Here is a 24,240-nt window from a genome sequence, read left to right on the forward strand (position 1 = left end):
TGTCCTCACATTTAGGATGAGAGTGACTAGCCTCACTCATCCCATATGGCACTATATGAGCAATAAACCCCAACCACCCCTTGGATATAAACCTGCACTGGCTCAATCTGATTGCAGCGCCTTCATTACCCACTTCATTACCAGGCACCATAATTTGACTAGTTATATGGTTACCATCTAGCATAGTAAATGGTTTCCTGGCGTACAGATAGGAAACTATTCGGCTTGTCACTCAGACCAGAGTCACCCGTAGACAGAAGGAAGAAGAATAAAGGAAAGAAAGACAAGAGGAAGAAGGAAAAGAGGAATGGGCAAGCACCCGAAAGCAGCACTACATTGAGTGAGTGGATGGCGAATGCCCCCACCAACCAATTAGAACCTGACAGTAATTTTTTTATGTGTTTTATGTGATGGACAACACGTTGACGACTAAGGAATGGACAAAGGACATTCTGAGGGTGGGAACGTGGAATGTGAGAGGAGTGAATGATGAAGTGAAAGAGAGAGAGATTGTTCAGGTGCTTGAGGATGCAAGAGTGGATATATGTGGATTGACTGAAATTAAATGGAAAGGTGAAAGGGTGACAGAATGGGAATATGGTTTGGCTATATGTGCGGGAGTTAATGAGAATCAGAGGGCAAGGGAGGGAGTATGTCTGATGATAAGCAAAAAGTGGAAGGAGAATATAAGAGAGTATGGAACAGTGGGTGCAAGGCTTGTATGGGTGAGGATGTAAGTAGGTATACAAGCGTGGGCGATTGTGTGTGTGTATGCTCCGACAGAGGACCGAGTGGCACGGGTGAAAGATGAGTTTTAGGTGAGAGTAGAAGCATGTATGGACAAATTTGAGAGGAGCGAGAGAGTGCTTTTGATTGGAGACATGAATGGCAAAGTTGAGAATGTACGAGTGGATGGAGTGGTTGGTCAGTGGGGTGTGCCAGCTGAAGTAGATGGGAATGGTAGTGTTTTGGTGGACATCTGTGCTGGTAAGGGGTTGGCAATAGCCAACACCTACTTTCGACATAAGATGATCCATCGGTATACATGGAGAGTAATGAGGAGGATGGATGGTGAACTTGTTGAACGAAAGGCAATGATAGACTACATGCGTGTGGATGAGCGAATGAGAAGACAAGTGTTGGATGCAAGAGTGTGGAGAGGGTGGGGAATGGCCAAGATAAAGCTGCAAAGAAAATGGTTGAGAAGAAGAAGGGGAAGACAGGAGGAAACAGCTCCTATGAGAAGAGTGGAGAATTTGCAAGATAGTGAGAAAATGGCAAAGTATAAGAGCATAGTGGAAGAAAGATTGGGAAGGAATGAGCCAGAGCAGATGGAAGGGGTGGAAGACGTATGTAAGATATTTACGGAAGAGATAGGCGCAGCGTGTGAGGTGGTTTGTGCAGCGAGGAGGGGATGCAAGGGTGTGCAAGGGACTGCATGGAGGAGTGATGAAATGAAATGAGCTGTGGAACAAAAGAAGAAGGCATATAGTGAATGGTTAGCAAGTAGAGGTAGGGGAGAAGATGAGAGAGAGAAGAGAGGGGTATATGTGAGTAGGAGAAGGGAGGTAAAGAGACTGGTGAAGGAGAGTAAGAAGAAAGTGGATGAAGAGTTTGGGAGGAATCTGAGTGTGAAATGGAGGGAGAGTAAGAAATTGTTTTGGAAGGAGGTAAAGAAAGTAAGGCAATGTGAAAGGGGAAATAGTAGGGGAGTGAAAGATAGGAATAATAGATTGTTGGTGGAGAAGAGAGAGAAATTGAGGAGATGGAAGGAGCACTTTGAGGATTTGTTGAATGTAGAGAGTGACACCAGTGCAAGTATAAGTGGTTGGGGAATGGCTGGGAGAAGGAGAGATGAGAGGAGGGAGGAAGAGATCAGTAGGACGGAAGTAGTGGAAGCAATGAAGAAGATCAAGTTGGGGAAGACCCCAGGAATTGATGAAGTGTGTGGTGAAATGCTGAGGTATGGAGGTGAGACTGTTGTGGAATGGATATGGAAGTCGTGTAGATTGGCTTGGGAAGAGGGAAGGGTTCCAGAGGACTGGAAATCAGGTATAATTGTTCCTTTATATAAAGGAAAAGGGGAGAGAGAAGTATGGGGTAAGCATAGGGGTATTTGCCTTCTTAGTGTGACTGGTAAAATATATGGTAGAATACTCATTGATAGGGTTAGGCATATGACAGAGGAGCTAGTTGGAGAAGAACAAGGGGGATTTAGGTAGGGAAAAGGGTGTGTAGATCAGATATTTGTTCTAAGATGTTTAGTGGAGAAGTATCTAGAGAAGGGAAAGAAAGTTTATGCTGCCTTCATGGACTTGGAGAAAGCTTATGACAGAACAGATAGCAAAGGTAGGTGGAAGGTATTAAGAATATATGGAGTGGATGGGAAATTGTTGAATGCTGTGAGGAGTATGTACGAAGGAGCTAGGGCTACGGTGCGAGTGGATGGTGAGCTGAGTGAATTTTTTTATCTCAATGTGAGACTGAAACAGGGTTGTGTGATGTCTCCATGGCTGTTTAATATATAATTGGATGGGGTTGTAAAGGTGCAGGGTAGGGCAGTGGATGTGGGGGTGGCTCTAATGAAGGAGGGTGAGATTTGGAAGCTTCCGGTGTTGCTGTTTGTTGATGATACAGTATTGTTGAGTGAAGATGAATGGGAGTTGCAAGGTTTGGTGAATGAATTTGGGACAGTGTGTAGGAGGAGGAAGCTGAAAGTTAATGTAAACAAAAGTAAAATTAAGGTGTTTGAGAGAAATGAAGTCACAGAATGTACAGTGAGGTTGGATGGTGAGGATATGGAGAGTGTGAGTGCATTCAAGTACTGTACTTGGGTAGTGTGATGAGTAAGGATGGAACTTTGGGGGATGAAGTGCGTGAAATGGTACAGCAGGGAAGGAAGGTTGTTGGTTCACTGAAAGCAGTGATTAGAAATAGGGAGGTGAGTATGGAAGTTAAGAAGTCACTATCCATCCGGATAGTGGGCCCCTGCCTCCTGGACTGGTACTTATGGACCCTAACCTTGCCTAACTCAGAAAAACATCTACATAACTCCCTACTGGACATGCATAGCACCTATTTAAGACCCTATTCACACCAATAAGGGACATAAAAGAGTGAAATAAATGCAAAGGAACCTGAGAATGATGTATTAGAGGTAAGTATGGAAAAAAAAAAAACAGTACAATAATAAACATTCTGGGTACTTACAACAAGTCCCTGGCTCCTGAACTGGTACTTATGGATCCTAACCTAGCCTTACTCAGAAAAACACCTACATAACTCCCTACTGGACATGCATAGCACCTATTTAAGACCCTATTCACACCAATAAGGGACATAAAAAGAGTGAAATAAATGCAAAGGAACCAGAGAATGAGGTTTTAGAGGTACGGTAAGTATGGAAAAAACAGTACAATACAGTACCAAACAATCTGGGTACTTACAACAAGTCCCTGGCCACCTCGATGAATAACCCGCCGCCTCTCAGACTCTGACAGTAAAAAGGTGTACCTGAAGCACCTGCAGTAATCAAGTCTTGCACTGAACTTAGTCATCTGCACTCTGAATTCTAATTTCTTAACACTGCGCACCGTTCTTTTCACTGCACAACACTAAATTCCCGTGTGGTCTAGTGGCAAGTTCTTACTGTTTATTCACTGTCAGAGTCCGAAAGTAGCTAATGCAGGTGGCCTAGGAGCTCATCGCTGGGATGTGGTGATGGACTACCCACTGCAGACGACTCTAAAGACAGGCGAAAACTCACGTCCAGTGGCGACTCCACCGTGCCTTATGTGCTGGGCTGTGGCTCGGAGGATGAAGGCCTGTCTTGGGGAGGCAGTGGTGTGGAGCCAGGGCAGGGCACAGTGGGGGTCATGGGTCTGAAAAACTGTTAATTGTTGATTGACACAAGAAACGACGATTTTGGAGATTAATGATGCGCTGCCTCCAAAGTCCCAGGGGCCCCATCTCTCTGTCGCAGTCCGGGTGTTCCAGGTAGTCGAGAACGAACTCGATGTGCTCCCAGAGTGCGCTCAGCTTGGGGATGGCTGGAGTAGTGGCATGTTGAGAGAAGTCCGCATCATCGTTTGCTTTCCTCGTCGGAAACTTCAAGCTGGGTACTTGTACCTGCAACTGAAGATGCAATCTCGATATCAGACATGATCTGATACCCATGATCACCCCCATTATCATCCAACCACTCATGCACTTCGTCCACACCAACGTTGTCGCCAGCCGCACGAAATGTGCACGGAAGTCGTCCATGTCAAAACCTAGAAAATCGTGCACCACGTTGGCCCCAAGAAGCAGACGAGACCAACCATTTTCCAGAGTCTTGACAAGGACTTCCTTCCATGCACTGGCCCAGTTGTAAATGGCAGACTTGATGTTGTAGTGGCGAAGGTTTTCCAAAGTCTGCTGGCCTCATGTGTCCCATCCCTCCCTGAGCTCGTCCTCGTCCTCAGTAACAACCATCACTTTGTCCAGGAACTTCCAATGGTACAGCCTCTTCGTTGCCACAATCACTCCTTGGTCCATTGGTTGGATGAGAGAAGTTGAATTAGGTGACAAAAACATGCATCTAATGCGGCAATTCTCAGCCACCAAGTCCTTGTCAGACAGATGCGCAGGTGCAATGTCCAAGAGAAGGAGGGCCTTTACCTGGTCGTGCGGGATTCCCAGTTTCTTTGTCTGGTAATGGATGACCTCCTTGATGAAATGGCGGTGCAACCAGTCTTTGAAGATCTTGGCTGTGAACCAAGCCTTGACAGAATGGTACCAAACGACAGGAAGGACATCCATCACCCCAAGAAGACACCGAGGCTGCTTTGCACGACCAACAATAATGGGCTTGAGCCGGTGCATGCCGTTAGCATTGGCACAACACAAAGCAGACATCCGTTGCTTGCAAAGCTTACGGCCAGGTACAAGATCTCCGTCTCCTCGGCTAGAGTGTTCGTTGGCAAAGAGCGATAGAATAGACCTGTTCTGTCAGCGTTGTAGACTTGACCATGAGTGAGGTCCTCCCTGTTGATCAAGCCCTTCACCTTCTGCCGAAACTCCTCTACTCCCTTCTCGTTGGCCTCCAGAGCTTCGTCATGAGCCTTACGGTTGGTAAGGCCATGCCATAACTTGAAAGCGAACAGCCAACCCTCGGATGCCTGGAAGTCTGGGGTGTCATGTACCCTTGCGAACTTCTCAGCAACAGCCTTCAGCTCTGTGCCATGCACCATCACTATGTTGTTGACGATACCAAATCAGCGTGGAGCAGTCAATTTCTGCATACCAGGGAGTAAACATCATCTTCCTCTCCACGCTGCGTTTGTTCTTTGATGAGAAGTCAGCCGTGTACTGCATGAGTTTGTCACGGAATCTCTAGATATAAAACAATGTAGAGCGGGCCAGGTTGAATTCATGGAGGATGTGTGAGGTCAACCATCCCGCATCCACCTTGTCCAATATCTCCCTCTTCTTCTCCAGAGTCAGAACCACTCGCTTTCTCTTCTCGGGCAGCGAGGTCATCATCACACACACAAAGAAGAGGCAGGAAAGGAACAGCAGAGCCTGCAGGAGGTAGGGCACCACCACAAAAGCGAGCACGTGGCCGGCCATGGCGACGAGCGTGCACTCACAACGAATGACGGGCGGGAAGTGGGCAGGATGCAAGGGCACTCTAGTGGACGTCGGCGGAATTACGCACCAAACCACAGCTGGTCCATGCCGTGTGCCGAGTTCAAATTACAAGGGGGAGGGGGAATCGGATTTTTTTTTTAATTTTTTTGCGCAATTTCGGGGTTACAAAGTCCCATGCCGAAAATGTCCGGTAAGTAGGGAGTCTGAATAGTGGACGTCTATCTATCTATCTATCTATTGCATCTGGATAGTACAGTATATATATATATATTGTACACAGTAATCACTGTACTATCTGGACACCCACTTACTGGACTTTGTGGGCCTGGACAATCGGAACCCAAAAATGGCCAAAAAAAAAAAGAAAAAATCCCCCCCCCCCCAAAATCTGAATCTTTCCCCATCCGTAATTTGAAATTGTCGCGAGTCGCCGAACAGTTGTTTACAACATGGCCCCTTCACCTCTTCCTTCCTTCCCCCTCCCCAGTCAGGGTTGCCATTTGGTATTTTTCATTACCAAATGTGGGCCAATTTGGTGTTGAAAAGATCGTTTGGTAGTGAATCAGCATGATCCATTACCAAACAGATTTTTCACATGTATAAAGGCATAGAGAATGGAGATGGTGGACTGTCTGCTTTCTCTGATTAATCTGCTAGCATACATAGTGCTATAAACATGCTGGTGCTCGTTTTTGTGAGTAAACAGTGAATAAACTGCAATACCCCGCCACTAGACCACATGCGAATTCACAGTGTTGTGCAGTGTTAAGAAATTAGAATTTGGAGTGCAAAGGATTAAGTGTGGAGTGCAATGTGGCAGTTGAAAGTGGCGAGACGCAATTAGGAACAGAATGTGCAGTTAAATAATTATAACTCACAGTGCAAAAGAATTAAGTGTTGCACAACACTGGATTACTGTACGTGCTTCAAGAGCATTTTCACCACTACCAGAGCCTACAAGGAGGCGGCCACAGATGTGCTGTAAGTACCCTGTACATTCAAATATTTTCCATAACCACTTCTAATTCCTCATTCTCTGGTTCCTTTTCATTTATTTCATGCTTTTTGACCATTATTGGTGTGAACAGGGTCTTAAATAGGTTTAAAAAGGTGCTATGCATATCTGGTAGGGAGTTATTTAGGTGGCTTTCAAGGTTAGGCTGGGTTAGGGTCCTTAAGTACCACTCCAGGAGCCAGGGGCCCACTTTCTGGACAGGACCACTTTCCGGACATGCCTTTGGCTCTATTACATTGGATAGTGGAGGGATTACTGTATAAATATAGATTTGCTGTATATACATATACAGGAGAGTCTCTTTTATCCAAAATTCTTTTAACTGTAATATGCCATTAACCATAAGTTTTACTAAAATGTTCTCATTTCAATTAACCACAAAAATCTGAAATCTATCCAAAAATTCAAACAAGGCGGGCTTGTTTTGCGCCACAAGCGTTAGCTTAGGGTTGCTCCACTAGTCATGAGAGCCAGTGTTGGTTGCGCCAGCCCCCCTCAGTCTGTTCCCGCCATTCATAACTGTGTTTGTGCCCTGCTCAATCTCGTGTAGTTACAGACCATATCTTGTGAAACTTATCGTGATGGCTCTTCCTAAAGGTAACCCAATTGGTGGAAATAAGAGGGAAAGAGTTGTACTTACTCTGAAACAGAAAATAGAAATATGTAACACGATAGAATGTGGTGTAAACAGAAGTGTGTTGATGAAAGAACACAATGTTGGCTCAACAGCTCTCTATGACATACCCGGTACATAAACAGAAAGAAAAACTTCTCAAGTTCCCTTGTATCCTATATATTATTACTGTTCCCTCGTATCCTACATATTATTACTGTTCCCTTGTATCCTACATATTATTATACAGTAGTATCTTTTATCAGAAAAAAATCGATTAAACGAAACTTTGAAAGTCCCATGATTTTCGGAGAAATGAGACTCCACTGTATATATATCATCATCATCCGGACCTCCTTTCCCACCCTAGGGTGGGGTGAGGAATAGCAATGTCCAGACAGCCCAAATTTGCCCAATCCAATGGACCATGCTTCCATTCACTCATCATTCAAACCCACGGAATCCTTGGTCTATCAGATATGCCCAAAACATTCACCATGTTCTGTAGCTTTGCATATACGTATCCGACTGAGTCAATCTGGATGCTGCCATGCTAAAGAGGGGTACCAAATCCCTGATCATGCACTTGTGCATTACCATGTCACCTTATTATTTCACTGCCATTATCAAAAGCACAAATAGCTGGGGAGATGGGGAAATGGAACGAGATGAGGCAACAGTGTTCAAATTGTGAGTATTACACATAAGCATTACACATTACTGTAGAGTACTGTAATCTTACTGTCTATCCATTTTACTCTAATATTGCTGGTGGTGGATGGGGGCACCCATCATCCAATCACCTGATGTAGTGCTGCCTATTTCCTCCTACCTATCACTATCTATCCTCCTCTCTTCCTATTTATACAGTCAAGGCCCACAGCGGAAGCACACATAGTGTGAGAATCCCAAATTACGAACTTAATAAAGTTATACCACATACTGCTGTTATGAGCACAAAATTCCAAGTTACGAGCATAGGGACTGCGAGAATACGTACAAGTACAGTAATCCCCGTACTTTCCGGACGCCCACTTTCTGGACACCCCACTTACCAGACATTGTGGGCCTGGACCTTTGGAACCCCCCCCCCCAAAAAAAAAGAAAGAAAAAAATCCCACCCGCAACTTGAAATTGCCTCGCAGCACCGAACAGCTGGTTTACACCACAGCCCCTTCACCCCTTCCTTCCTCCCCTCTCAGGGTATTTTTCATTACCAAATGTGGGCCAATTTGGTAATGAAAAATTAATTTGGTAATGAATCAGAATAACGCATTACCAAATGGATTTTTCACATGTATGAGGATACACAGGATGGAGATGGTGGATTGTTTACTCTCTCTGATTAATCTGCTAGCCAACATAGCATGAAAATAATAACAAGCTGTTAATTATGATAACAGTGATTACATGTATTTCCACTTGTATATACTGTATAATTAATGAAGAATAAATGCTAGCTTTACGAATTTGGTAATGAAAAATTAAATTTGGTAATGTGGCCATTGCAATCTGGTAGCTCTGTTTCCCCATCACCAACACTCCAACAGTTACTGCCTAACTTCGATGGCAAGTAGATGCCTATCACAATGGAAGCCACACGTGCTCATTTTTTGTGAATAAAAAGTGAATAAACTGCAATACCTCACCACTAGACCACACGGGAATTTACTGTGTTGTGCAGTGTTAAGAAATTAGAATTTAGAGGGCAAAGGATTAACTGGAGTGCAAATTGGTGGCTGAAACTGGCAGTTGAAATTGGCATGGTGCAGTTAAGAACAATGTGCAGTGTTAAACAATTATAACTCACAGTGCAAAAGAACTAAGTGCAACACAACACTGGATTACTGTATGTGCTTCAAGAGCATTTTCATCACTGCCAAAACCTTAGAAAAGCTGGCCACAAATGTGCTGTAAGTACCCTGGCTGAGGTACAGTCACTTCTAATTCCTCATTCTTTGGTTTGATTTCATTTATTTCATGCTTTATGTCCATTATTGGTGTGAATTGGGTCTTCAATAGGTTTAAATAGGTGCTATGCATGTCCGGTAGGGAGTTATTTAGGTGGCTTTCAAAGTTAGACTGGGTTAGGTTCCTTAAGTACCAGTCCAGGAGCTAGGGGCCCACTTTCCGGACGGGACCACTTTCCAGACATGCCTTTGGCTCTATTTCATCGGATAGTAGAGGGATTACTGTACTCGGATTTCACATTTCGCGGGCCACTGCTAGCCAGCCACATGACAAACTGACTCTAATGGGCGGAGCTTACTGCAGGCAATAGTCCGCGCGATTCTGCCGCGTCCCGTCCTTTGCTAGTGCACTGTGTCAGTGCTGTGAAATATCAGGATGCCTCCAAAGTGTCCCATAAGCACCCGTTGTGTTATCCCTACTAAGCATTCCAGGGAGTCTATTCCAATCTCCAAGAAATTGGAGATTATTAAGAGGCACAAAAGCGGTCAGCGAGTGGCAGAAATATGTGCTTCATTTCTCCCATCTCTCTTGTCACTTATTGCTTTTCTTTCCTTTACAGGTGGCTTTACTTTGAGTGACAAACCAAATGGTTTCCTGTAAGCCAAGAAACCATTTACAACGCTGGGTGGTAACCATATAACCAACTCATACGTGCTCCCTACGTGTCAGCAAGTGGGTTGGTGGAGGGTTAGTGCCCCTCCCCGTAAAACAAATAACTCAAAGTCAAATGGCCACCCCTTACGGGATTATGGCATCTGGCAATAGCTAGATAGATAGATAGATAGTTGTCTTCCTCCACTGTGTGTACAATACTGAAAAATAAGAGTAGAATGCAAGCTTTTGCTGCAAGTTCTTCTGTGTCTGTTAGTAAGTTCCAGACTCGCACTCATGATTGTGTCACTGAAAAGATGGAAAGATTGTTGTAAGTGTGGTTGAAGGGCCAGAATCAGGCAACGTGCTTTTATCTCAGGCCAAAATCCAGCAAAAGGCAGTGTCGTTGTGGGAAAAGTGCAAGCAGGATTATGACAACCATGTGGCTAGGGGTGAATCTGAAAGTGAGGGTGACGCACGTTGTGATGCTGACACAGACAGTGGTGACCCTAGTAGTGACAGGAGCTCTGGGGGCGGTGGTGCATGTGCTACTACAGTCCATTTCAGGACTGTGCCTGTTAGTGACACCTTCCGAGCAAGTGATGGATGATTTAATCATTTCAAGGGCTGTGAAACCTCCATAATACCTGTATTCAAGGCGAGGCTGCAAGTGCAAACGAGACTGTGGCAAGAAGCTTCCCTGAGGAGCTGAGGAAAATCATCGAAGAGGGTGGTTACGACGCGAGGCAGGTATTTGACATGGACAAGACTGGCCTTTTCTGGGAGATGATGCCTTCCTGGACTTATATCTCCCGGGATGAGAGAAGTGCACCAGGATTGAAGGCCAGCAAGTATCACTTGACTCTGCTTCTTCGCGACAACGCAGCTGGAGATGTCAAGCTCAAGCTTCTCCTGGTTTATCATTCTGCACAACCACGTGCACTAAAAGGAGTTGTGATGGCGAAGCTTCCAGTTATTTGGAGGGCTAGCAAGAAGGCATAGACGAGGATTATTTTCCAGGAGTACATTGCAGCCTACTTTTCGTCCTTTGTGGAGAAATACTGCAGGGAACACATCATCTCCAACAAGTGTCTGCTGGTCCTCAACGCACCAGGGAACCTGACAACCATCGATGATGTTTGCCCTAACGTGAAGGTTGTGTTTCTGCCACCGAACAGCACCTCCTTACTGCAGCCCATGGACCAGGATGTAATTGCCACCTTCAAGGCATATTACACAAGCTGCTTGAAGCAGCTGGTGGTATATACTGAGGACGGGAAAAAGACTACAACATCAAGGACGCCATTGGCAACATCAGGGACTCCTGGGTGGAGGTTACAGAGGCCAACATGAATGGAGTCTGGAAGGCATTTTGGCCCGAGTGTGTGCACTCTTTCAGAGGCTACATTGATGAGGATGTCCTAAAGGTCTATAGTGAGACTGTAGCGCTTGCACAGGACGTGGGATTTGCCGAGGTTAACAAGAGGGATGTCGAGGAGCTTCTTGACTCACACACACAACAACTCTCAGATGAGGACCTGTTTCAGCTTGACAAACACCAAGAGCAGGAGAGGCAGGAGGAAGAAGCTACCGAGCTGAAGGACCTGACCACCAAGCTCCTAGTAAAAATAACACACTTGATAGAGGCCTACACAGATAAGGCTGTCGAGCATGACCCTTTGTTGGATCAGGCACTTGACTTCAAGGCAGGGCTCGTGTCCGTTCTGTCCCCATACATGCAGCTGCACCGTCAGAAGAAAGCGCTGGCAGCACAGACCATACTCGACTGCTACTCCGTCAAGCTGTCTTCTCCTCGCCCCTATACTAGCACAGCAGCAGTAGATTCAGGCCCCAGCACCAGCAAGGCAGTTCTCAGGACTCTATTCGCCACCCTGAAACCACCGCCCTCCAAAACATCAGCCAAGAAGCCTGCAGTACCACAAACAACACCACGCACCGTACAGCCACCCGCGGTGCAACCAAAGCACCCAGGACCCACCACATCACCTGCACCCTCCACCCCTTCTTCCTCACATTTAAAAAAAAAAAAAAAAAAAAAAAAAAAAAAAAAAAATCCAATCTTCGAGGGGTTCTACCTCCTCCCCACATCTCCAACCTAAGAAGAGGATGTGGAGGTGTAATCCACCCAACACTGTCCACCACCTCAGCCTCTCAGGCCTTGCAGAGAGGGTATGAGTCAGCCACAGTGGTGGTGGAACAACGTGAGCATGACTGGCACCCAATCCCCACCCACGCAACAACAACATTCGGACAAAAGTAAGTCCTCAAATGTGGTGCTTTTTATTCAATCTTTTAGTGATATGTAGGATATGGTATTGATTGATGCTTTTGAATATTTCAGGTGTATTAACCCTTTAATCTTGTTTAAGGGTTGTGTGGGGGATCACTCTAATGGTCAGAGTACCGATCCCTGTTTTTCATAAGAGTTCTTTAATTCGCACAGCAAGAAATCACAGAGCAAGTGGTATTCTTGGTCTCCATTAGCTCATAATATCAAGCCGTTCCTGTACCACACTTCCTGTCACTATTTATTACTCATCTTTCCACTTCAGGTGGCTCTACACTCAGTGACAAGACAAATGGTCTAGCGTAACTCAAAAACCATTTACAAAACTGGGTGGTAACCATATAACCAAATACTGTATCTGTACAGGCAAACCCGGATTAACGATACCTCTAGATGTGATACCCTGGAATAGTGATGGGGGTAGAAATACCACCCTACCCCGCCTAACACAGGCTTACCCCCCGGGTTTTGTTTTGGGTTTTTATTTTTTAAAAACAATTTTGATGAGGGAGTTATATGCAGAGAGGAAGAGAGAGGTGAAAAAATTAGTAAGAGAGAATAAGAGGAGAGAGGATGAGGAATTTGGAAAGAATTTGAGTGTAAAGTGGAGGAAATGTAAGAAAATGTTCTGGAAAGAGGTAAAGAGACTTGACAGGGTGGAAAGAAGTTAGTTGGGGAGTGAAATATAAAAATGGTAGATTACTAATGGAGAAGGTAAAAAAAAGTGAGCAGATGGAGAGAACACTTTAAGCAACTGTTAAAAATAGAGAATGAATGTAATGCGAGCATAAGTGGGCTGGGAGACGGAGGCATGTGAGAAGAGGAAGTAATCAGTAGGATGGAAGTTGTGGAAGCAATGAAGAGAGTCAAAATGGGGAAAGCCCCAGGAATTGATGGAGTGTGTGGTGAAATGCTGAAGCATGTTGGAGAGATAGTAGTAGAATGGATGTGGAAGATGTGCAGATTGGCATGGGAGGAAGGTAAAGTCCTGGAGGATTGGAAGCCGGGTATAATTATTTCCCAGTACAAAGGAAAAGCATGTGTGGTAATCATAGGGGTATTTGTCTTCTTTGTGTAATAGGAAAAGTATATGGTAGGATACATACTGACAGAGTTAGGGAAATAACAGAGGAATTAGTTGGAGAAGAACTGGGAGGTTTTAGGAAGGGAAGAGGTTGTGTAGATCAGATATTCATTCTTAGATCTTTAGTGTAAAAGTTTCTAGAGAAAGGATAGAAACTGTATGCAGCCTTCATGAATCTGGAGAAAGCATATGACAGGGTGAATGGACAAGGATTGTGGAAGTAATAAGAATATATGGAGTAGATGGAACGTTGTTGAACGCTGTGAGGAGTATGTACGAGGGTGCCAAGGCTTCAGTGCATGTGAATAGTGAACTGAGTGAATTTTTCTATCTGAATGTTGGATTGAAACAGGGATGTGCCATATCTCCATGGTTGCTCAATCTGTATATGGATGGGGTTATAAAAGAGATACAAGGCAGAGTAATGGATGTTGGAGCCGCCCTAATGAGAGAGGGCAGTGTTTGAAAACTCTCTGTACTGTTGTTTTTAGATGATACTGTGTTGTTAAGTGAAGACTGAGGGGAGCTGCAAGGCTTGGTGGATGGGTTTGGAAAGCGTGTAAGAAACGGAATCTAAAGGTGAATGTAGGGAAGAGTAAAGTTATGGTCTTCAAGAGAAGTGAAGTCAAACAATGTACTGTGAGGTTGGATGAGGAGGAAATGGAAAATGTGAGTGCATTTAAGTACTTGGGTTGTGTGATGAGTAATGGTGGAAGTTTAGTGGGTGAAGTGCTTGAAAGGGTACGCCAAGGAAGAAAGGTTGCTGGTTCCTTGAAAGCAGTGATAAGAAGCAGGGAAGTGAACAGAGAACTGAAAAAGTTACTACATGACAGTATTGTGATATGAACTCTAACCTATGGAAGTGAAGCTTGGACCTTGTTGGAGGGAAAGAAGTCAAGAGTGAGAGCAGTGGAAATGAGTTATTTGAGAGGAGCATGTGGACTCACATGGAAAGACAGATTGACAATTCAGGAGGAGAAGAAGCGTTGTGGTGTGGATATAATAGGAAGCATTAGGAAAGAACACACAGAGGTGGTTTCGCCATGTGAAGAGGATGGAGAGAGAGAGACTGATGACGAGAGTGTATCTGAGTAAGGTGGAGGGGGGAAGGGGGAGAGGGAGGGGAAGGCCAAGGATGAGATGAAGGGATGGAATGGAGAGGTATATGAGAGAGGGAGGTGTGAGCTGGGAGCAGGGCAGTGAAATAGCAGGGGACAGAGCGGAATAGAGATGATTTGTTTGTGGCCACCCCTTACAGGATTAAGGTGTCTGGCAATAGATAGATATAAGATTTAGACTAAAATTTTGTATTTAGGTTGATTTATAAACTGTTTTTAGACAGAATAATGTGTTTTAGTCATAGGTGGAGTGAGCACTGTCAATTGGAGTACGGATTCTTGCCCATCGGACGAGGTACAAAACAGTGTGGGCAACTAGGTGACTCAAGAAAGAATATTTCGTGTTGTCTGACCTATCATGGAATACATCTATTGCCAGACGCCATAATCCCGTAAGGGGTGTAGTAATTTAAAATAAATATTAATAATTATGAAAACCTTAGGGAGGCAGTATTTCACACACTGATGAAAACTGTGACTGATAAATCATGTTTACATTCAGGCTGTTCAAGGAAAAATGCTTTGAAAATACAAAGGAATTTCTAAATATATGTTGGAAAATAAGAGCAAAGAAAATAAAGGAGTTCAGCAACCAGAACAGTAGCTAAAACAACATAATAAGGGGCCTTTGAAATGGCTATCCCTTTCACATCATCTATCTATCTATCTATTGCCAGATGCCTCAATCCCGTTTGGGGTGGCCACAAACAAATCGCCTCCACGTCACCCTGTCCCCCGCCATTTCACTGCCCTGCTCCCAACTCACGCCCCCCTCTCTCATATACCTCTCCACCCCATCCCTCCATCTCATCCTCGGCCTCCCCCTCCCTCTTCCCCCCTCCACCTCACTCACATACACTCTCTTCGTCAGTCTTTCACCCTCCATCCTCTCCACATGGCCAAACCACCTCAGTGTGTTCCTCATAACGCTTCCTATCACATTCACATCCACACCACAACGCTCCTTTATATCCTCATTCATCAGCCTGTCTCTCCATGTGACTCCACAGGCTTCTCTTAAATAACTCATTTCCACTGCTCTCACTCTTGACTTGTGTCCTTCCAACAACGTCCAAGCTTCACTTCCATACATTAGAGTTGGTATCACAATACTGTCATGTAGTAACTTTTTCACTTCCATGCTCACTTCCCTGTTTCTTATCACTGCTTTCAATGGAAAAGCAACCTTTCTTCCCTGCTGTACCCTTTCAAGCACTTCACCTTCCAAACCTCCATCCTTACTCATCACACTACCCATGTACTTAAATGTACTCACATTTTCCAATTCCTCACCATCCAACCTCGCTGTACATTCACTGACTTCACCTCTCTCAAAGACCATCACTTTATTCTTCCCTACATTCACCTTTAGATTCCGTTTCTTACACACTCTCCCAAACTCATCCACCAAGCCTTGCAGCTCCCCTTCATCTTCACTCAACAACACAGTATCATCTGCAAACAACAGTACAGGGAGTTTCCAAACACTATCCTCTCTCACCAGGGCCACTCCAACATCCACTACCCTACCTTGTACCTCTTTTATTACCCCATCCATGTACAGATTGAACAACCATGGAGACATGACTCATCCCTGTTTCAACATCAATCAATAAATAATGTGTTTACATTCGGGTTGTTCAAGGGAAAACACTTTGAAAATACAAAGGAATTTGTAAATAAATGTTGGAAAACAAGAGAGAGGAAAATAAAGGAGGTCAGCAACCAGAACAGTAGCTAAAACAATCTAAAGAGGGGCCTTTGACATAGCAATCCCAACTGCATCATCGATCACATTCTGTCAAGAGAATTCCCCATCAAAACATCAACGATTCTCCGTCACAACAATTCGCACCTTGGACGATTCTGCGTCATTCATACATACTGATCACCATTATGGGTTCCATCAGGGATGCTCCACTGGTGATCTTCTCATCTATCTTTCAGACTCCTGGTCATCCTCCTATCGGGACTCTGGAGAAAGCTTTGCCATTGCACTTGACATCTTAAAGGCTTTCGATTAAGTCTGGCATAAATCTTTCATTTCCAAACTGCCCTCTTACGACCTCTAGCCTTCTATCTGTGCCTTCATCTATAGCTTTCTTTCTGGCTATTCTGTTGCCATTGTTGTAGACAGCCATCATTCTTCTCCTAGATCTATCAACAGTAGTGTTCCTCTGGACTCTATCCTATCACCAACTCTTCCTTTTATTCATCAATGTCCTTCTAACCTGTACATCTAACCCTATCCACTCATACGCTGATGATTCCACCCTTCGCCTTTCCATTTGGTTCTCGCAACGTCCATCTCAGCAGTTACTGCAACAAACAAGAGATGAGGCTGCGGCACACCTACTGTCTGACTTGGTTCGTATCTCTGACTGGGGTAAAAATAATTTTGTTGTTTTTAATGCATCAAAGACTCAGTTTTTACATCCATCAACCCGACAAAATCTTCCACAGGAGTACCCACTAAGGTTCAATAATATCCAGCTCAATCCTGGATCATCCTTGAACATGCTTGGGGTTTCATTCACTTGGGATTTATCTTGGAAAGATCATATTGCATCTCTGGTAAAATCTGCTTCCAAGAGATTAGGTGTGCTAAGCCGACTCCGCACCTTCTTTACCCCTGCACAGCTCTTGACTTTATATATGGGTTTTATTCGCCTGTGTTAAGTACAACTCTCATGTGTGGTGAGGATCCCCACATACAGCTCTTCTCAATACAGTGGAATCAAAGGCTTTTCGTCTCATTAACTCTTCTCCTCTTACTGGCTCTCTTCAATCTCTATTTCTTTGCTGCACTGTTGCATCTTTATCTCTTTTCTATCACTACTTTAATGGTCACTGCTCCTCTGAACTGTCTGCTTGCATCCCTCCACCTCTACAACGGGCGTGTAGCACCCGTCTGGCAACAAACTCTCATCCCTTTTCTGTCCAACTCTCTAATGCAAGAGTTAACTGTTACTCCGTCCTTCATTTACGCAACAGGTCAACTCTGGAACTGTCTCCCTCTGTCCGTATTTCCTCCTTCCTATGATCTCCAGTCTTTAAAACGCAGTGTGTCCAGACATCTCGAAATAAACAGATCTTGAATTTGGCTCTCTTTTATGTTTTTTTTCTTGGAAGGTTTGTGGGCTCCTAGCTTTTGGTTCCTTCTTCCTTGCATTTAAAAAAAAAAAATAAATAAAAATAAATAAAAAAAAATAATAATAATATGTTTGTTTAACTGCCCTGGAACAGTCTGGTGGGACTGTATACAATGCTGCTGCTTTTTCTATACTGAGGCTGAATACGGGTCGGAGATCACATCCTCCAGTGAACTTGACTGCGTAAAAGCGAGACGGGCATTGGTTTTAGGCTTAATTTAGCTTTGTTTACAGCTGTTAGGCCATTTAGCTTCTTTTACAGCTGTTAGCCCATTTAGATTGGCCTTAAACTTGTTTTGGGACTCAGTTGGATGGGTTTAGGACTTGGTTTGTGGGGAAACCCAAGGCTCAAAAACACATTCCTATCCTCTACATTTTATATCTACTCCCGAGATATGAAACCCCACCTAGCGACAGGTTTTTACTTAACAATGGCATTGTTAAACCAGGTTATACTTGTAAAGTAAAAGTCCTGTAATCCAAATGCCAGGGGACCGAGGGTCTTTTGGACTACTGGTCTTCTCGGACTATTGGGAGGGACCTCTGAAAACTTTAGAAATATGTACAATCAAAGCTTGATATAACGGAATAATTCAGCCAACCTCTATTCCGTTTTATCAAATATTCTACTTTTCAAGCTTCTGTTCTAAAACTATAGATGGAACGGAATTTTCCAGAAATTTGCAATTTTTCCGATATTTCCTCCCTAACTCATGACCTGAAGCCTATACAGCGAGTCCTCGAAATACGAAAGAGACAGGGACCAAAAAAAAAACTTTCGTAATCCGAAATTTTGTATATCGGAACGATTTTCCCCACTGAAATATACATATAAAGGGGAGGATGCGTTCCAGGATCCCATTGGACCCCCCACTTAAACTTTACCCCTCCTACTTAGAAGTATGCAATACACGTATACAGTACTACACTACTGTACAGACATTAAAAATTAAAACAGACAACTAATTACTGTAGTATTAGTACACTGTACAGTTAAATATGGACCCGTGCTGCGGCTGGAGATTCGTGTCGTTGATATGGTGCTAAGCCACATGGTGGGACCCTAATAATTTCCAATTTCCTCTCCAGAGTCAGAGTATGGTGTTGTTTCTTCTTGGCAGCTGGTTCTCCAGATGCTGAAGATGATTTTGTGTACCGCACTGTATAATTATCAAAACAAAGCTACTGCACACTGCACCTGTTCAGTTAACTTTAAAAATGTTATTTATACTGTATTTTATGAACAATATACTGGTAATGACAACAGTTGGTTTTCATACACTTACCATCAAACAGTGAAAGATAATCATGCCCCACAAAAAATACATACCTAATCCATGAAGAGTAATCACAGTTTTAACCATTCACAGTATTATTGGAAACCTAACCTCCACAATATTCAAAGAATTATTGTACTGCATGTACTCGTATGCTGACGATTCCACCCTTCACCTTTCCATTCGGTTCTCGCAACATCCATCCCAGCAATTACTTCAACAAACAAGGGATGAGGCTATGGCACTCCTAATGTCTGACTTGGCTTGTATCTCTGACTGAGGTAAAAATAATCTTGTTGTTTTTAATGTATCAAAGACACAGTTTTTACGCCTATAACCCGACAAAATCTTCCACAGGAGTACCCTCTAATGTTTAATAATATCCAGCATCATCCTCGAACATGCTTGGGGTTTCATTCACTCGAGATTTATCTTGGAAAGATCATATTACATCTCTGGTAAAATCTGCTTCTAAGAGATTAGGTGTGCTAAGCTGACTCCGTACCATTTTTACCCTTGCACAGTTGTTGACTTTATACATGGGATTTATTTGCCCCCTGTGTGGAGTACAACTCTCATGTGTGGGGAGGCTCTCCACATACAGCTCTTTTCAGTAAGGTGCAGTCAAAGGCTTTTTATCTCATTAACTCTCCTCCTCTTACTGGCTCCCTTCAATCTCTGTCTCTTTGCCACACTGTTGCATCTTTATCTCTTTTCTATTGCTACTTCAATGGTCACTGCTCCTCTGAACTGTCAGCCTCCATCCCTCCACCTCCTCAACGGGTGCATAGCAACCGTTTAGCAACAAACTCTCATCCTTTTTCCGTCCAACTCTCTAATGAAAGAGTTACCGTTACTTCCAGTTCTTCATTTATGCAACATGCCAACTCTGGAACTGTCTCCCTCTATCTGTATTTCCTACTTCCTATGATCTCCAGTCTTTTAAACGGTGTGTCCAGGCATCTCGAAATGAACAGATCTTGAATCTGGCTCTCTTTTGTATTTTGTTTTTTCTTGGAAGGAACTCTCTTTTGTTTTTTCTTGGAAGGAACTGTAATTAGCGGGCTCCTAGCCTTTAGTTCCTTCTTCCTCGCATAAAAAATAAATAAATAAATAAATAAATTTCCATGCATGCTCATAGTTGACAACCTCTTATTTCAGCCAGAAAGGATACTTTAGATAACAAGTATAAGCAAGAACTGATCTGTTCCTTCCAAGGCTGCTTCTCCCATGATACTGTTGTGGCTGAGATAACCTCAATTCCATGAACAACAAATCAACAATAACATCATGAAAGGTGATCTTGTAAAGCTGCAGCTTGAACACTTCTGGTGTATTCAGCTCAAATCACTCCCACAACAGGCATAAAGAACTTTGAAGATTCTAATGTCATATGCAACCATATACTGTTCCAAGCTTTCAAACAGTCTGCTGCACATCACTTCAGGTTATTTCAGATAAGTTCATTTCACAAACACTGATGATCAAAAGGAAGAACAAATTATACAAGCCTACAACTGATTTGAGTACAATAACTGTGAGAGAAAGAGTGAGGAGAGAGTGGTGAAAACAGAATAACTGAGAAAGTTCAGAGGTGAGGGGAAGTGTGGCAGGCCAAGATGGTGGACAGTGTGCATGAAGAAGTGAGGTATGGAAGCTGTCGTGGCTAAAGCACTGACAAGAGATTGAGCTGCCAGGATGAATTTTGTGCAGTGTATGAGTTCAGCACTCCCTTTTAACTTATCAGTTGCTGGACTGACTGTCAGACAGCTGAATGCGATGCTATGTATTTTTTTTCTTCTTCTTCTTTCTTTCTATCAACTAGAGCCAGGATTTGGGGGATCTAAATAGTGCATGAAAGGGAGAGTGGTCCACTCAACTAGAAAAACTGCTCAGAATCTCATCCTCACAAGTTCTTTCCCTACCTCACTCCACTCTATGGTGGGAAAGGAGGTCTGGATGATGATGATGAACTGTCTCCAATGTACATGATGACTGACGTCTTCCTTCTTTATACAGTACAGTACAGTCACTATTTTCTCGATGTATACTCTCGCAAAATTTCGTTTCGCGATGGCAAGGGAGTTTTTTTTCCCAGGAGGCTCGTGATTTTCCTACGATTTTCGTGAGCCCCCGCATCTCCGCAGTCACTTGTTTTGAACCGGCCACTGAGGAGATATTGGAAACAGACGAACGAGTCAATGACGACGAAGTTCAGGAACCCTTACATGTCCCACCAGGAGAGCCAACATCTTGCCAAATCACAGACTTGCTGGCAACCACTGCTCGTTTGAAAGAGCAAACTGAGGAATGTGATGGGAGGACAGAGAGCAGGGACACTTTCCTTCCAATGGTGGATAGACTTCTGGCTAATTACAAGGACCTTTTCAATGTCAGAGTTCATGCACGTCATCAGACTCTGATAACATCATTCCTGTCCTCTCATATTCAACAAGTCCAGGCCTTGGAGAACATACAGGCTGGGGAGGATGAAGGTGCTGTGGATGAGGACGTTGATGACATTGGGGAGCTTGATGAGCTCCCACTGGATTTTGAGGGCTTTGATGCTGAAGAATCAGGAAGTGGTGGTGTGGGGGACTCAACAGTGGTGGCAGGGAGCAGTGAGGGGACAAGTGGTAACTAACCACCGTTCTCAGCCTCGGAACTCATCTTCAAGCTCCATCAAGCAGTTCAGCCTAAGTGTCAATGTTAGTAAATTCTTTGTTCAGTAAAATATTATATGTCTGATTAACTGTATGTAATTTACAGTAGGGGTGTCGTGTCATTAATGGATAGCTAAGGGGGAATGAGGTGGCTGACCCCGGAACCAATTACCACTTATAACATGTAAAGTATACGCACGAATTTCGCAAGTTTAAGTTTTATGCCGCAATTGCGGTACCAATTAGGTGCGAAAGTAATGACTGTACTGTACATCTTTTCCCACTTCTATGTGAGGTTGATGTTTAAGTGTCCCCGCCCTGGAGGAGCTCGGGGACGGGTATTGTTTTCACTCGGTTTCTCAATCTGTCTGTCTCTTTGTTTTTGTTTGTGTTAATAACTTTAAGTGAAAAGTACTGGAGCGATTTTACCTAAAATTACAGGGTTGATGGGCTACAACCTTCTGATCACCTAATTAAATTTTGGGCCAAGGCACAAGCTGCAGATTAAAAAAAAAAAAAAAAAAAAAAAAAAAATTACAATCTACCTCTCCTCATCACAACACCAATACACTCCAGTCCCATCCTATCTCTTTGCTCTTCCATCGTAAACCTAGCCCCCCCAAGACCTTGCACTCAAGGACACGCTGCACATCAACCTAATCATTGTAATTTCTGTATGTTTGAGCATGTGAATATCCTCTTGCTTTACTGCCCAGGTCCCACTACTATACAGCATTACATTCCTAACATGGGCCACATACAAAGATCCTTTATCACAGAGGAAAAGCCCTCTCTATGTCAGGAGAGGCAACAGGTCCCTGAATCTCTTCCAACCACTCCTCTCCCTAGTCACAGAGCTAGCTCTAACCCCATCTCCAATACATAACATGTCTCCAAATAGCAAAACTCTTCCACACATTCAAGACATTTGCCAGCAAGATCAATCCTTTCATGCCCAACAATCTCCACATTCTCCCCCCAGCACACTGCACACATGAAATCAGTATTATCTTGCAATCTACCTCCAATACCACAACATCTCTTTTGCATCCACTTATCACAAACACTGCACAAGATGGAATTACTTCCTACACCCTTGTAACAAACTGTGCATGGCCATTCTCCCTCTTCTTTGGCAGCACCAAAACTAGCCCTAGATACCATCACCTTAGTTTTAACTGCATTTATTCTAGTGCCCTACATCTCATACCATCCTCTCCACTTTCTATATCTTTCCTCCACTTCCCTTTCATTCACTGCAATCAACACCTAATCATCAGCATACAACATCTCCCATTGAAGTCCACCTCAGAAGTCAAGTGAGAGGGATTCAAGTACCATGATAAACAATGAGGGGCTCAAGACAGACCCTTGATGCACAATGCACACCAATATTCACAGAAAACTTTCTATCTATCTATCTATTGCCAGATGCCACAATCCTGCAAAGGGTGGCCATTTGACTTTGAGTTACTTGTTTTACGGGGAGGGGCACTAACCCTCCACCAACCCACTTGTCGACATGTAGGGAGCACGCATGGTTTGGTTATATGGTTACCACCCAGCGTTGTAAATGGTTTCTTGGCTTACAGGAAACCATTTGGTTTGTCAATGTAAAGCCACCTGTAAAGGAAAGAAAAGCAATAAGAAGTGACAGGAAAGATGGAAGAAATAGGAAGAAAGGAGGGCAGGCACAGAAAAAGAATGATAAAGGCTAAGGAAGAAGTAGGCAGCACTACATCAAGTGAGTGGATGATGGTACAGAAAACTCATCACTCAAATCTCTACCTACTCGTTGCTGGGTGCAAGCACCCACATACATAGTAGCCATAACCACCCTAACCAGCCACTCCTCAATCCCAAGCCTTCTCATTGCCCACTTCGCCATCTCCCTAGGGGCTCTGTCAAAGGCCTTCTCCAAATCAACAAAAACAAAGTACAGATCCCTTTTCTTTGTTATATATTTTTCCTGGAGCTGTCGAACAATGAATATGGCACCAGTGGTCCCTGTGCCTGGCATAAACCCAAACTGCATCTCATCTATGTTCACTCTTTCTCTAATCATACCTTCTAGAACTCTCTCCATTACCTTCTTTATCTGGTCCGAAAGCCTTATGCCTCTATAATTTCCTCTTTCTGAGATATCAACCTTCCCCTTGTACACATGTACATTGTCATCCTAAAATTTCCTTTTAACATGGGTTAAGAGAAAATCTGAAAATCGTAGGGGTACATGTACTTACACGGGCTATGAACGTACACTAGTCTCCAACAGCTACAAATTTTATTTTTACCATAACATGCACAATAAGGCAAACATGACTGTCAAGAAATACAAGGTATCCATCAAAACTGCAAAACATCTTCATTATGTAACATTTTCTATCACTTTCAAAGCACCTGTCTAGGTAAAATTACATACAACTACTATAACAACTACCGGCATATATAAGTTTACTAATAACTTGTATAGCTGGTTATTCACTATCTGACCACTAATATTACAGATATAATCATTACTCTGATACCTTGATCCACTGATATGCTCTTTGCTTTAAGAATGGAAGACAGAAGCAAATACAGCCTGCTAGGGTCTCAAACATCATCATCTGACTGGACTGTTCTGTTTCTCTGAAGGTCTAATAACATTAGTTTCCTTTCTTGACATGCTAAGTAGCTTGTGTCTCCACACTTACAAGCACTGCTGCCAGCAGGAGAGAGTGCTACCCTATACAAGGCCCTCATGAAAATATTCCAAATGGCACATTGAACCATGGTGAATATATCCCTTGGCCTCTAAGATCAATGGACATT

Source organism: Coenobita brevimanus, chromosome 98 (assembly GCF_032717465.1).
Source record: "Coenobita brevimanus isolate Jiangsu-jjx chromosome 98, ASM3271746v2, whole genome shotgun sequence".
In the NCBI taxonomy this organism is placed as follows: Eukaryota; Metazoa; Arthropoda; class Malacostraca; order Decapoda; family Coenobitidae; genus Coenobita; species Coenobita brevimanus.